Source organism: Pinus tabuliformis, chromosome X, assembly GCF_031772625.1.
Source record: "Pinus tabuliformis cultivar Carrire ecotype Pingquan chromosome X, CPIR1, whole genome shotgun sequence".
NCBI lineage: Eukaryota > Viridiplantae > Streptophyta > Pinopsida > Pinales > Pinaceae > Pinus > Pinus tabuliformis.
In genome coordinates, this window is record NC_142308.1 from 96,579,412 (window position 1) to 96,596,232 (window position 16,821).

Genomic DNA, 16,821 nt, shown 5'->3' on the forward strand with positions numbered 1-16,821 from the left:
CGAAGAACCAGAGCTTTCCACTGGTTTTTCCCTTGCTATTTCTGCGTATGAAGGATTGGAGGGACTACCTTGGTTGGCTTCGATCTGTATTGCTTGCCCTCCCTCTTTTTTTGAAGGTGGTGTGTCTACCTGTTCCACATTCTCCTGGGTTAGATTTACTTGATTGATCTGAGCGCTTTCTGTCCCATTTGGAGTTGCTTCCGTTTCTTGGTTGGTTTTGGAGCTGCTAGGACCTCCAGTCGTATTGCCTTTACCTGTGCCTTTTTTTGAGTTTGCATTTTTCTGGACTAGGGTCCATTGTTCCCCATTTTGTTTGTCTACTTGTTCCTCAGCCTTCTTCTTGCAGTGCTTTGCAAAGTGTCCGTGACCATGGCAATGTCTGCATTTAAAAGGTAGTTGTTCGTAGTCCAACTCCTGGACATGCGTCCACCCAGCAACAGTGAGTTTGATTGCTTCCGGTAACCCCTCTTCTAGATCCACTTCTATGCAGATACGAGCGCATGAATACTGATCTTTTCTTGCAGCTTGGTCTATGTATTTTCCCAACGCATTACCTATGATCTAGAGGGATTTTTTATTCCAGCAGTGGAGAGGCAAATGAGGGAGCCTAACCCAAACTGGGACAGCAGAGGGGACGTCCTGGGTGGGATCGAAATCAGGAGACCATTTGTTTAGATAAAGACCCTGGGGTCCCATGAAGTATGGTCCATTTCTAAAAATTAAGCCTCTGTCATCCGGGTTTTCGAAGACAAACACAAAGAAACCCTTACCTACGAAATAACTTTTGACTCCCTCTTTGATCAATGGCGTCCAGTTCCTTTGAGTCCATTCATCAACCGACTTGGGAGAAGGCCAGAGGCCCGTGAACTAACCTATGAGACCTCTCTCAGCCAGGTTCAAAGCTGCTTTGCAAGTTTCTTCTTCTGGAAGGGCCACAGATGGGATTGAGTCCATTTTCTTAACGAACTTCTGCTGAGATACAGTGGGAGGGCGCTTTGGACCAGCGGCAACCATGGTTCTGAAAGCAAGAACCTCCAGAGGCAGAATGGGAGGGGGGTCGGGGTCCCCGCAAGCATCCATGATCTGAAAGAACTCGAAGTAGGCCGATCAGGAGGGTGTAGAGACCTCAACGGCGCGATGGAGTAGCCAACAGCCCTAGCGCTAAGAGCGCGAGGAGGCAGAGCGCGAGTTTTTAACACATCACTAAAAATAACATTCATATTTCCATTATTAATTATATATATAATAGTTATTTAGTTATATTTATTATTAAAAGTTGAAGTAAATTTTAAAAATTGTTTAAATAACAAGGGAATAGTTGTGATGCAGTATAGTCCTTGCCTCTACCGTTGTTTAATTGATTTTTTTTACATAGTGTTTTTCACATAGTGGAAGTCAATGGTTGTGTGGAGTGTGGAGAAAACTTTGTACAATGAAACCAAATATCTCTCCGCACAAATTTCTCTACACACTACAGAGTGAAAGTTTTCCACACAAAGTTCTCTACACAGTGATTTTTTTCTACACAAAGCTCTCTACACAAGCTTCAACAATAGTTTAATTGACATGAAATGTTCTATGAAATTTTCGAGGGGTATGCTTTTGGCAATTGCGATAGTCTTAGAGATATCATTTGCAGTAGTAGTGCAAAGAAGTTGATTGTGCGGAGAAATATTTTCTGCTCACTCTCGCATAGCCATTCACTCATGTTGTGCAATTAAATTTTGAATAATTTGAATTTATAGTTTAAAGTTGGATTGAGTTACAATTATGTTTTTAATAGTTTGAATATATATTTTTATTCATGTTTTCGAAATTAAAAAACATCATAAAGGAACGATTTTTCACGTCAAGCATAGGCATAATAAAGAATAAGATATTGTTTGCAGTAGTAGTGCGGAGAAGTTGATTATACAAAGAAATATGTTTTCTCTGCACTCCCGCAAACTCATCCGCTCGTTATGCAATTAAGTTTTTAATAATTTGAATATATAGTTTAAATTTGGATTGAGTTACAATTACGTTTTTAATAATTTGAATATATAGTTTTATTTATGTTTTCGAAATTAAAAAACAAATATGTTTTTAATAATTTGAATATATATACCCGGTAGGGGTATCTGACAATGGGAACCATGTGGCACATGATGAATGAAACTCGGCATAAGGTTTAAGTGGAGGAGGGCAGGCATATAGCCCCTCCATCATGCTGCAGTTAAATCCTCTGCATTTAAATGTGTGAAACATCCTCCTTCATATGTATGCGATGGATTTGTATTGTCTCAAGGATCAATGGCATCGACGCTAAACTGGTTAAGTAGTTTGGTGCACGGAGTTGTCTGGTTGTTTTTTGGCTCATCGAGGGTTGTGAATTTACCTGTGCTCTCATCTCTAAGGGTCGTATGGGTATGGTGGTGGTCGTATGTTTATCACTCCTCCTGCGGGCTCAATAAGGTAACAACTGTTTCCCTATTGTTCTGGGTGAAACTTTCCCTCTCACTCCTTAGTTGAAGGGTGTGTTGTTTGAGGATCTGGTTGGTTCTGGGTGTTGATGTTTTGGGCCTGTGTGGTTTCTTGCCTTGGAATTCCGGGCGGTGGTTCTCTGCTTGTCTGTGAAAGATGTCTATTTCATTTATAAGTGGCTCTCAAACTAGTGGTGGCGGTTTTGTTTGAGTGTTGGTTTGGGTGCGGGTGTTATGTTAGATTTCTGGAGTAGGCATTGCCTGGATTTTCCTTCCAAGGGCCACTGATAAAAGAATTCCCTTCGACAAAGCCCGATGGCTCTGGCATCAGTCGGGCTTCTAGAAGCCTGAATTTCTAATTATTCCTGTGTGCAGCTAGAACGTCTCCTTTTGGCCTTTCCAGGTGTGGGATTGTATCCATTTATTAGCTTGGATTGGTGTTTGTTAAGCAACGAATTTAAGAAAAGGTGACCTATGAAGTTGGGTTACCTTTCCTTCTCTATTTGTTGTGTGGAATGTTGGGTTCCTGGTGGAGTGGCTGATTGGTAGTGTGTGTCTCTTTTGGGTGTGCGGTGTTGGGCTTGTTTTGGTGGTCCCTAGTGTGGATTGGGGATAACCTCGGGGGTCTAGGCTTCATCTTGGCCATCAGCATGAAGCCAAGTTTGTGTTCCTCGTGTACCCTTGTTTAGGCAAAGGTGGAAGCATCCTGCGTTGGGAAGGGTCAATTGTGTAAAATGGCATCTGGAGTGGCGGTGTGAATGCATGTGTTGTTAGCGACAGCCGGGGTGTTGGAATTATACACGGTGTTGGTCGTGGGGGTCATGGAGCACGTGGTGGGCGAAGGTATTCAGTCAATTTTGTGGTTGGTAGGGGCAGCAGGGTTCTAGTTCAAAGCAGGTTGTGGAGCAAGCAATGGGCATAGGGGAACGGGTCGTGGTCAAGTCTCGAACTCACGAGAGCGGAGCAGTAATCCGGGTGGTGCAGGGTCAGCTGGACACACATCTGCTAGCGTGTTAAGAGTCCCACGACGCTCCAGGCAATGATTCAATTTGTCATAGACTTACTGGAATCTCATGATAGTGTCCAGAGGGAGGAGCATGAGGCAGTTATGTCCAAGCTGGAGAAAATCCACTATTTTCAATGCCATGTCCACAAAAGAATTGTGGTTGTCTGGCGTGGGAAAAATGTGTTAACAAAGAAAGTCGAAAAGATGGAAACTTGTCTTTCTCACTTTGAGCAACATGTCAATTGCCTGTACTGTCCTCCTCCTCCTCCTCCAGGAATGGGGCTAGATAATCCTGCTTCAATCACTTCTCATGACTGATTATGGTAACCGATGTCTTTCTAGTTCTTTTTGTTTTTTGGTATGTAAGGCCTATAAGGCTGTGGATCTCTCTGTTGGGCATTTTTCTTTTTGTATGTAGCATGGTAATAAAATTGGTCAACAAACCTAGTCGGGGTGAGACCACATGCATTTTGACATCTTTGTATATGCTTTTTGAGTAATGAAAAATCTTCGACTTACAAAAATAAAAGATAAAATTTGAATATATAGTTTTATCTATGTTTTCAAAATTAAAAAACATCATAAAGAAACAATTTCTCACGTCAAGCATAGGCATCTCTCTACATAGTGAAAGCTTTCTGCACAAAGTTCTCTACACAGTGAAAACTTTCCGCACAAAGCTCTTCGTGCAAGCTTCAACAGTAGTTTAATTGACATGAAATGTTCTATGAAATTTTTGAGGATGGGTATGCTTTTTGCAATTGTGATAATCTTAGAGATATCGTTTGCAGTAGTAGTGCATAGAAGTTGATTATGAAGAGAAATGTGTTTTCTCCTCACTCCCACACAACCATTAACTCATGTTGTGCAATTAAGTTTTTAATAATTTGAATATATAATTTAAAGTTGAATTGAGTTACAATTACATTTTTTATAATATGAATATATAGTTTTATTTATGTTTTCGAAATTTAAAAACAATTAAATTTTTTAATAATTTGAATATATAATTTTATTCATGTTTGCGAAATTAGAAAGCATCGTATAAGGAATGATTTTTCACGTCAAGCATATGCATAGTAAAGGATAAGATATCATTTATAGTAGTAGTGTAGAGAAGTTGATTATGCAGAGAAATGTCTACACTCTCGCACAACTATTCACTCATTGTGCAATTAAGTTTTTAATAATTTAAATATATGTTTTAAAGTTGGATTGGGTCACAATTAGGTTTTTAATAATTTGAATATATAGTTTTATTTATGTTTGTTGAAATTACAAAACAATTACGTTTTTAATCATTTGAATATATACTTTTATTCATGTTTTTGAAATTAAAAAAACATCATAAAGAAATGATTTATCACGTCAAGAATAGACATAATAAAGGACAGGATATTGTTTTCAGTAGTAGTGCAGAGAAATTGACTACCGCACAACCATTCACTCATGTTGTGCAATTAAGTTTTTGATAATTTGAATATATAGTTTAAAGTTGGATTGAGTTACAATTTTTTTTTAATAATTTGAATATATAGTTTTATTTATGTTTTTAAATTAAAAAAAAAAACAATTACATTTTTAATAATTTGAATATATATAGTTTTATTCATGTTTTCGAAATTAAAAAACATCATAAAGGAATGATTTCTCACGTAAAGCATATGCATAATAAAGGATAAGATATAGTTTGCAGTAGTAGTGAGGATGAGTTGATTATGCAAAAAAATGTGTTTTCTCTCCACTCTGTCACAACCATTCACTCGGTGTGAAATTAATTTTTTAATAATTTGAATATATAGTTTAACGTTGGATTGAGTTACAGTTTCGCTTTTAATAGTTTGAATATATAGTTTTATTTTTGTTTTTTAAATTAAAAAACAATTATGTTTTTTATAATTTGAATATATAGCCTTATTTATGTTTTCAAAATGAAAAAACACCATAAAGAAATGATTTCTCATATCAAGCATAGGCATAATAAAAAATAAGTAGTAGTGCGGAGAAGTTGATTATGAAAAGAAATGTGTTCTCTCCACATTACCTTCACTCATATTGTGCAATTAAGTTTTTAATAATTTGAATATATAGTTTTATTTTTTTTTTCGAAAAATAAAAATAAAAATAAATACATTTTTAATAATTTGAATATATAGTTTTATTTATGTTTTCTAAATAAAAAAACATCATAAAGGAACGATGTCAAGCATAGGCATAATAAAGGATAAGTTAAGATGCACTACTGTGTAAAGTTCATTACTAGTTTCCGGCAGGTGGAGATGATAGTCATTATATGGAGACTCTCATTGTGAAAAGGTTTTGATTATGAATTAGCTTATTGTATGGAGCTCCACACTCCGCACAAGTATAATAACTATTTGATGTTATCTCATTGTGCAGAGCTCCGTAAACATGTAAAGTTCATTACTAGTTTCCAGTGGGTGGAGATGATAACCATTATGCAAAGACTCTCATTATGCAAAGGTTTTGATTGTGAATTAGCTCATTGTGCGGTAATTTTTAACTATATATGTGTTTTAATTTAATACTTTAATTACGCAAGGATAGTTAATAAAAATAATTCATGAAGGAATGCTCCAAATTAACATTTTCAAACTTATAATCTAGAAACACCATAGCTTTATTGAATTTAAAGGTAATTAATTATGATATGAATATTTCATTTGAAGTAGGAGATCAATTGTTTGTGTCGAAGTATCTTTAATCAATATACGCAACTCGAGGCATTGAAATAACCATTTAATGTGAGTTTGACATTTCCATCCACTTACACATTTACCAACACAATGAAATTTATGACAATGAACTCTTTGTTATATGTGTGTTGAGCTTTGCTTGTATGAAGCTTTCACTGTGCGGAAAGCTTCGCATATGACATAAACATGAACTTTTGCACAAGCGATACTTCCGCACAATGATTTAATATATTCTTATCGCTAGTGGATTTAATTGACGGAAGACGTGATGGCATATAAATGGAATAAATTTAACTATTAAGAATTACATATATGGAATATTCATTAAAAGAAAAAACAATTGGAGGTAAAAATGAAACCAAAAAAATATTACATTTATTTGCCAAATGTTCATAAAAAATGTTGTGTAATTTTAAAAGTATTCAAGATAGAAGTGCTACCGAGGATTTTGGTCTCACGATTTGACAAATTTTTTAAGCTAAAATTGTATAAATATTTTTAACTATTTATTATTCGCTTATTAAAAAATGTGCCAAAAATGCTGCATAACTTTAAGCTACTGAAAAGAGAAATAATGCCTAGGATTTTAGTCTCACTATTAGATCCCTATCATACTAGTGTATCCCCCTTATTGTTGTTGTTAGTGTAACCCCCTGTTGTTATTGTTGTTGTTAGTGTAGCCCCCTATTGTTATTTTTATGCCCATGTATCCCCCATGTTGTTATTTTTGTGCCCATGTATCCCCCATGTTGTTATTATTGTGCCCCATAGAAGCCTAATATTGTCATTGTTGTGTCCTTACATTATTATTGTTTTGTAGGCTATAATTATATTGTGACCCCTTAGACTCCTATATATACCAAGGAGGCCTTATCATTTGCATCATCCAAGAATTGATCATTTATGTAATGTAAAGGAGGTTTCCCCCTTGAAAAGGATAATTTTTAAGTCATTGATATATCTTTTCTTCTGCTTTGTGAGTTGGTTGCATAACATTTGGCATCAGAACTTTGGATTCTAGGGTTTCGCTGCTGCAAATAGGCCATCTTGGCATTTTCGCTATAACTTTTTCTATATAAAAGGTTCATAAGCTGAAATTGCGACTACCTGGAGCCAAAATATTGATGAGCTTCCTGTAAAAAGTTCATATATTGGTTCACTATAATTTCTAAGATATGGTTCGAGAAGTTATGGTTTTTGCATGCTCCAGAATTTAGTCTCAAACAGGTGACCTTGGGAATATCATCATAAGGTCCTCTACGACCATCGGATTTGAATTTCGTAATAAATGAATGAAAGTGCACAGAATTTAATTTTTTGTGTATCATTTTCAGGGTCGAAGGTTGAAACAGTGACACATGGCATTCCTTACAAGTTCACTCTACTGAACTAATCCATAATCAAGCCATTGTGGGAGATTGGGCATAAAATTACCTTGAAGAATCCAATTTTGGTATGACTTGTGGCGTTGGAAAGAAGACTTGGAAAGATACCACAGTAAGGAATTTCAGACCTTGGAGATCCAAAATTACAGAGGTAAAATAGTTTAAATATGGAGATCCTAAAAAGCAAGAAAAATGTGTGTATTTTTAAAAATTTTGCATAATGTTTTTTTGAAAATTTAGTTTGAAGTGATTCAAAGGTCATAGTGAAGCATAGATATCACTGTTTGATTCCAAAATGCCTCGAAACAAAAAAAAAATGGACACACCTAGTAAGCAACCAGAAAGATCTTCTATGATATATGAAGAAGAGGTAGAAATGCAACATGATATATCAAAATTACGAGACCAAGTGCAACAAATTTCGCTCTAGCAAAAAGTAAAAAAAAAAAAATGAATTGGAAGGCATCATGAATGTTAATATAGATGGTATAAAAAGGTACATGGGAGTTTTGAATGATTGGTTAAAAGCGAACATGGAAGCAATGATGAATGCCAAGATAGAAGGTTTGGCAAAGGTTCTAGAAGAAAGGCTTGTGAGTGGTGACAAGGTAATCCATGAAATTCATGATGAGCAAACAAGGAATATGAAATATGATTTTGGAGACTCCAATGTTGGGTTTAACAACCACCACATTTCAAATATCGATATGAGAAAGTTTGATGGCAAGGATCTAGTAACATGAATACAACAGATGGAGCAATATTTTGATCTCCATGATGTGCAACACACACAGAAGGAATGCATTGCATCTTTATATTTAGAACCCAATCAGTTTGTATGGTATCGAAGGCCTTGTTTTTGTAAATCACTTGTCACTTGGTCAATTTTTATGGAGGAAATTATAGCACACTGTGAGGATACAAAGAGAAACACCTTCTTTAGCTAATTGATAAATCTCAAACAAAAGGGTTCAATAGCGGAGCACATTGAAGACTTCCAAAAATTGAATATCATGGTAACTAATATTTCAGAGGAGCATAGGATTGATGTCTTCATAGGGAATGTAAAGGATAACATCCAACATAAGGTTCGTCTTTGGGAACCTGATTCATAGGAGAAGGAATTCACGATGGCAAGAAAAGGTGAAAGCAAAATTATGGCAATAAGGAAGTATACCACTCATGACTATAAATATGGAAGTGTTGTTGCTCCTAGTCTTACACAACCTACGAGGTTGACACCACAACAATTGGAGGAGAAAAAGGAAAAAGGGCTTTGTTATAGTTGTGATATCAAGTACACTAAACGTCACAAGCGTAGCGAGAAGGAATTATTCTACATAGATTGTGAAGAGGAGGAAGAAAAGGAACAAGAAACATCTAAAGAGAAGGATATACACTAGTAACCAACACAATAGAAAGAAGAAATGAATCTGACCATGTCTTCCACAATATTCTAAATATTAGATTTAAGGCCATCCCAAAAAAATCCTTCTTGACCCTGTGGTAAGTTTTTAAAAACCCTAAGTGCCCTCCCAAGGGGAGGTGTGCAATTCCAAAAGAATATTTTTCTTGAGTTGGGAATTTTTACGAAGATATAAGTAATCTTTGTACCATAATGAATCACTTTTCAAGCTAAATGTATGAGATGTACTGGGATATTGCTACAACTTTTTAATGGGTGTCCACACCTCTTCGTCATTCTTCCATTCATCTTTTGCTTTGATTATCCAACCAATTTTGATAATATAAATGGCGAAACATTTAAATTTTTCTGTGCGCAATGCAAAATAGTGGTGATGAATACCAAGCTTCCTCCACACAATTTTTCATCTCCACCCCACCCCCCTCCCACCCCTTTGCCCACATAAGGGATATACAATACTAGGCAGAGCAATAACAGTGTTAAGCATCGCAAGGTTAGCAGTGTCAGGCACAACAGGGTCAAACATAATAGTGTCAGTGTAAGCACTCACCGATGGAATAACCACTTAGAAAATTAGTTTTTATTTTTATTTTTATTTTTAAATGAATTGTCAGGACTGACAAATACCGAAATAAATCGCCCTCCACCAAGGGAATTATGTCCTGCTATTGCTAGTTGAGCCAATTGAAAATTAGAAATAAGATTTCCAAGAAATTATTTTTTGAATTTACAAAAAATAGAAATATTCAACATTTTTTCGAAACTTCAGTTAAAATTGCAAAAAACAAAAAATGCAAAGTCAATGCACTTTGACTTCGAGGCAAATGTTATAGTCCCTGGTGAGGCAGGGACTAATTATATTTTAAATTTGTAATTTTTTAAAACAAAAAAGAGTATCTGTATTATAAATGCGCTCCCAGTCATGGTAAATATATCAAGAATTACATGTTCCATCTTCAAAATTTCAACCATGTGTCATGTGACTAGGACAAGACAAAATTTATATTTAGAACATGCCATAAATATGCAACATTGGAATTTATGTAGGTGTAAACCTTACATAAAGAGCACATCAAAATACAACATTTGAAAAACATAGGTATTATTTAAATACATAATTCTTGACTCCTTTGAGTCTACCATCACCTTGAGGGAATTCATTCAAATCAAATTCTTTCATTGTTGGCTGAGGGCTTGCATTGACTTCTTCATTGAGGGTACTATTCATCTGCTTGAGTTGTTCCTTTAACTCAACAATTTCCTTATGTAGTGCATCCATTTCATCCTCTTGTTGCCCAGTAAGCAATCTTTCAAATTGTGGATTTCATCCATTTCATGGTTTATGAATGCTCCTTGATCTTTTTGTTTCATATTAAGGGTGAAGATATCTAACTGTATTGCGTCAACTCTCTAAGCCAGGTTGGCTATGAGAGTCCTACAATTCCAACCTTTGACAGTATTCAATGGAGTTACAGAATCGGGCTTATCCATTTTCCAATGTTTGTTTTTGTTGTTCTACTCAAGCCAAAGAAGCAATTCCAATAAGGAACCTTCAAAATTAGAGACTCCACCAATATGGGATACCTAAGAGTGTAAGCATTATGTACTTATGACTTCCAACACGACATGCAGGGTGCTCGGAAAAACACACACGCTCGCCCTCCAACAACCATAACTCTTCATAATTTCAAAACTTTGTACTCTTGGCATGATGTCCTAAAGTCGTATGTTCTGGAATGGTAGTTTTGTACTTGTGCTAATATTTGAGTTGAATACCAAGGTATGTTGTGATGATGCAAGTATGTGTGGCTGTAGCATAAAAACTTATGCTGTAGCACGAAAACTGATAGCTTGTAGACTTTAATATAAAAATACACACAGGTATTTAATATAATAATTTATTATTTATATAAAATTGTATAAGATGATTTGAATGTACAATGAGGCCCTGCTTTTATACCTCAGCAAGTGACCTTTCGTGAATGGGCATGTCTTTTAGACATGCCTTTTCACTTAATTTAATGACTAATTAACCTAAATAATATTTAATTATTTAATATTTATATTTATTTTATTTAGCTAATTGTTATGAATTATATTCATAACATAGCCTCTCCCTTCGGAAGCTTTGTCCTCAAAGCTTTAATACTGGGGTTTTCTTCACTTAGTCGTTGTCGATGTATACAACTTGGTCATTGATTCGTCATGTAGCTTATTAGTACTATTTCCTTGGATTTTTTTTTTTTTTATTTTTTTTTAAATAATATTTTTTTTTATTTTTTTCACTGATATATATATATATATATATGAACCAAAACGACAACGACACGATCGAAGGGTTATGCCTCTTGGCAGTATAGCATATATAAACAATTTTTTTGTCGGCCAACAGATAGAATGCGAACGGGAACGTTGAGGCAGCGTCGTGCGAGGTTTTTTTTTTTAACCTGACATTTTCGTCTTTGTTTGGAATTAACACACTCTATTGTACACATACACTCATGGAATCAACTACCTTTTCTATGACCAAACAAATAGGATAATTGGTGAAATTGATTATTATAGGGAATACAAGGGACAACACTACTCCACTCAATGGAAATACTTAATAAGAAACGACCACAAAACCAATTCCTCTCTTCCATGCTTTGTATAAATAGGCTCAAGCTTCAACTCAAGAATTTTTAGTGCAAGTAATACTCATAATGCCTTCCCCATTGGATAAATAGGCCAAATGTGAAGTTTCCACTTCCACATAACACCATTTAGTAAATAGAAATGAGATGGCACTTAATTAAATATATATTAATTTATTGCCTAAGAAATTGCAAAAAAACACAGAACCATACGATGCCAAGTACATTGCCCCAAAATATGTCTAGTCACAATTGAAATATGAGATGATAAAATCAATGGGAAGGAAAATGAATTGAATTTAAAGTTTATAATTCCAATGACCATTTTTGTAATGGCCCACACTACCACTCAACATATCGTCCAATAACATTCAAACATCTAACCAACACTTCGAATCCCTTAAGGAAATGAATATACTGACCCAAGGGTATGTACAACATGTATGACCTATGTATAGCCTCAAACCTCATCCAAAAACTACATACGGTATCATCAAGGTAGCCTAGATATCGCTGGTATGGTCAACGCATGACCTTAACAGGGATTGAGCATGCATTGTTTATAGCCTCTAGGAATTGTGGGTTGCAATGCATGGACTCTGGCTCTTGTCATTTCACTATGTAAGTACCATCCAACCACTAATGGTCTCAATTAATCAAATTCTTGTTATTATCTGCAAACGAATTTAGAAACCTTACTAAAATAATGCAATAACCAATTAATGGTGGCAATAGATCTCTCATCACAAAGTTATTCAAACAATGGTTCATTTGAAGCTCTTGGCATTTGTCAATTTATATTGGAGAGTGCATTTTTTAGTGGAATAACATAAATATACTTTTTTTTTCTTGTAAGTAAGATAATTTTATTTATAAACTCTCAAAATCTACATAGCCATTGTCGAGGGTTTAGGATGAACCTTGTAAGAAAAAATGTGCAATGTGCCTTGCCCAATAGGGAAATCATAGCTTCGTTTCCTAGTATCTAGGTTATACATCATAATAACCTTATCAAAATGTCTGCCCATGGAGCGAAACCAAGCTTACCAAATAGAAAAGAGAACTTGCCTAAACTTCTACAGTATGAAAAATTTGCAATCTATATTACATAAGCATTTACAATCTTGGAAAACAAAAGGAAGGGGTTTGTAAGAGTAGACCTGATTTGATGCATTTCACGGAGCAAATGGCTAGGCTTTGTCTTTAAAAAGAAAAATTGGAGCATCTTTGAAGGAGCACAACAACCTAGAATGTGCCTCTATTCTTCTTCACCATCTATGTGAACATTATGATTATCAAACGATTTTACCTCTCTAAGGAGGTTATGCACTCCATGACTCAGTGGTGAGCCTCAATGCCCTGTATGGCATGGGCTATGAGACTCTTTGTATGCCAATATAACTTCTTTGTCCTATAAAATTTTGAGTCTCGAGTTCTAATGTAAATTTTAGCACCAAGGTCTTGCATGTATTCTTCAACCACCTGATCCAACTACTCACAATTAAGTTGCTTTCTCAGATCACGAGTCCACCTTTCCAATTTCTAATGACTTTCTTTTGCTATGTAAATTTTAAAAAGTGATATTCCAGTGCTTCCTTTACAACATACCTTTTAGCACAGGTAGAGTGGGCAGCAAGGCCTTCCCTTTGTGGCCATAATGACCCATGTTCTTCAAAAACCAACACAAAGAGCGCAATATATGACAGTTGCAGGAGAGCCTGACACTAACTATGACCAGGTTAGAGTGGAGAAGAGCATGGGTGTGAAAGTAGAGAATATTCGGGTGAAATTTGTGAGGGCTAAATGAAGAGGGATAAGGATGCAGGGGGTGAACCCAAGACAAGAGGGAGAGGATGTTCCGAGAAGGAGCACAAATAAATAAGTTGAACCCAAGATGGTTGAGATGATTGCATTCATGACACGAGAGGCATCCTTTATAGCAGTAAGCATTTGGTCATTCATCATGCCGAGAGGAGGTGAAATTGGGGCTATCAGCAGCAACGTCCTGCGGAGAGGTGGTCGTCTCAAGAAATGGATGATCACTAAATTAAATGGCGGCCACTTCAATTCCTTATGGTGGAGGCCATCATGAATACAAACATGTGGTTGAAGAGAGTCGTGGGAAGGGTGGCCACATATGTTCTCCTTGCCCTACCCATGCATTGGTTGGTTCGAAACCCCACTCGAGGAATAACATAAATATACTTTCTAAGTCATCGTTTCCACCATTAAAAATTATTAGGAAACCTTTAACATAGAGTAGCTTCCATTAAAAATGCCAAAAATAATTAAAAATAAGGAAGGACAATATGTCGAGCAGATATAAGAGATCATCACTGCACATAACACTAATCACATTATGGACAAAGTGATTTCACTTAGGGGAACCCAAAAAAATAAAACCCTTTCATTAAATGGTTTATAGCTTCCATTAAAAATGCTAAAAATAATTAAAAATAAAGAAGGACAATATTTCAAGCACATATAAGATATTGTCACTGCACACATAACAACAATCACATTATGGACAAAGTGATTTCATCTAGGGAAATCCAAAAAAAGAAAACCCTTTCATTAAATGTTTTACTCAATCACATTTTTTTATGATGAAATTTACGATGTCATTCAGTGGCTCTTTGTGCATCCTCCTCTCCTTGGTAAAAAATCAACAAAAAGCCTTTTAAGAGTGAAATTATAGGAAGAAATAGGGAACATTGGTAAAATGGTTAGGCCAATAGGGTTGACCTTTCATTTCATATTCCTAAGTTGTCTATCTTATTTTATTTTATTCTCATTTTTCATCTCTTTTGTCTCATTTACTTTTATATTTCCATTCTCTTTAATATCTTTTATAACCTAGTTAGTCTATTTTCCTATTAAGGACAATAGTAAACCACCTACGGAATGATCAAGATTCCTTCTTCATTTTTATAGAGGTGGTAGTCTTCTTCCAATATATGGAGAATTCTTAATGGGTGAGTGCTAAACAACAAACCCCAACAAATATTCCAACAAAACTCTCATGTAATTAAGCATGTAAGAAATGAATAAGAACATAAATATGTTTTTGTGTACTAGGGTTTACTTTCAACGAGTAATTTGCCTTCCTCTTCAAAATATTGTGAATACAAAATCAACAATGAATTTACAAGATGAAAATAATAAAATAAAATAACATGCACAAATATTCAAATAACTTTAACTGATTATATATGTTAGAATCAAATGAGTTTGGAAAGCATCATGTGCACAAGAATCCATTGATACAATGACCACATAAATTCACAAATGCAGTATGACACATGAATAGTTAAACACGGAAAATTAGCAATAAAATCCCAATGTAACAAATTTAACATTATATAAAAACCAAAACAACCTCCTAAATGACAAATAGATAAATTGCAATTAAACTACATTTGCTTCATCACAAGCATGAATCTTACTTCTTTGAACCTAAAATACAATATGATGTGCTTGGAAGAGATGAGAAGAATATTCATACCTATATCTTTCTGTATTTGAGCACACATGGACAAATCTAATGGAAAGAGAGATTTAGAAGGAAGTATGAGAGGGAAGGTTAAGCACAAAAATTCACAAAATCTTCTAGAAAGGCAAACTCGTCTTCAACAAAAACCCCAAGAAACAGCAACCTCATTTTTTAATGTGCTTTCTCCCTTTAAAATCCTCTCTTCATCTTTGTAACTACTTAACAATTAGGTTTTTTCCTTTTTTTATTAACTAATGAAGCTCTATTTTGAAAATATAAAGTTAAGAATTTGTCCTCCAAGCTAGGACTTGCTTTAGATATTCCAAATTTCTTTATTTTACATAGGCCCAAAATTGGTCATGAATGTTCTTTTAATTTTTTTGAGATTATGTCCATGGGTCTTAGATAGATGATGATTGGGTGTGGTGTTAAGGAACTCCTAGATGTTAAGTCACTGGTTCAATTCCCCACCCTATTTGGGTGTTATTCTTAGCAATGACCATGATGTAGCCTCATCGTTGCCGAACTTACAAAACAAAAAGATTGAGATTATATCTATAATGTATCCCTAGAAACCACTTCCAGCGTGTTCTTCATGCTTCTAGCTTTCCAACAAGCTCATGTTTTCCCAAATTGGACATCGGGAACTCAAGTTATCACCTCTGAAAGTTCATGACTTAGTCATCGTTGATATATACGAAGTGACTCAACAACTATTGATCTACACCACATAAATCTGGGCCTTTTGATGTATAAATCCACCCTACTCATTGTTTGACATAAAATTATCTTCTGTGGACAGAAATGAACTCCCTAGACCTAGTGGCTTGGTCTAGAAACAACATAAACAAAAGACTTGTGCTTTATTTAGAGAAATTAAAACATGGAGGAAAGACTTACCTTAAGTCCAATGTAAGTTCTCCTCTTCTTCTTGCTTGTGAACTTTAGCTCCAGTTCAAAACGATATAAATAGAACCTGTAAAAAAATTATAACAAGCACAATAACTACAAGGTACAAATAGCATAGACTAATATCTCCAATCAATGAGTCAAGAAGAAATTGAAATACATATGCATCAAATAGACGTAAGTATAGGAAAACAAATATTTTTGAATTAATGAAATGTAGGAGAAGGTTAAAACCCTTTTGCAGATCTTGACCATGTAGTTGTCTCCCACCTAACTTTTCCTTCCTTAGCCACAAAGCAAGCCTTCAATCACAACTCAAGGACGGTAATGGATCCTTAGTTAAAAAGCAACAGCATCGGGGCCTAGCTAAGAGTCTCCAAAAGCGAACCCAAACTCTATGGGAGGTAGTGAATTTATAAGGTAAATACGGTAGTTTGGGTTTTACTAATCTAGGGCTTAGATCCACATATGAGGGAGCATAAGCTATAGGGATAAGAGATAAGACCTGAAGGATAGGAGTTTGAGATCTTAATCAATAGTAAATGGTTAAAATCACTTTAAAATCTTCTGGAAAGAGAAGATTTGAAATTATTTTTTATTTTTCCTGAAATTCTAAAACCATCACACCTGCAACAAAGGCAACCTGTGCTAATCAGTGCAGTTTCTCAGTTATGCAACATGCAACAGTGCAGGTTGTTATAAGAGAAAGTGTATTGTATCCAAAAACTAGGGTTTTGAGTTGATTAACTGAGAAAATTTGGAATTTTTGGAGAGATAATGCTTAAGG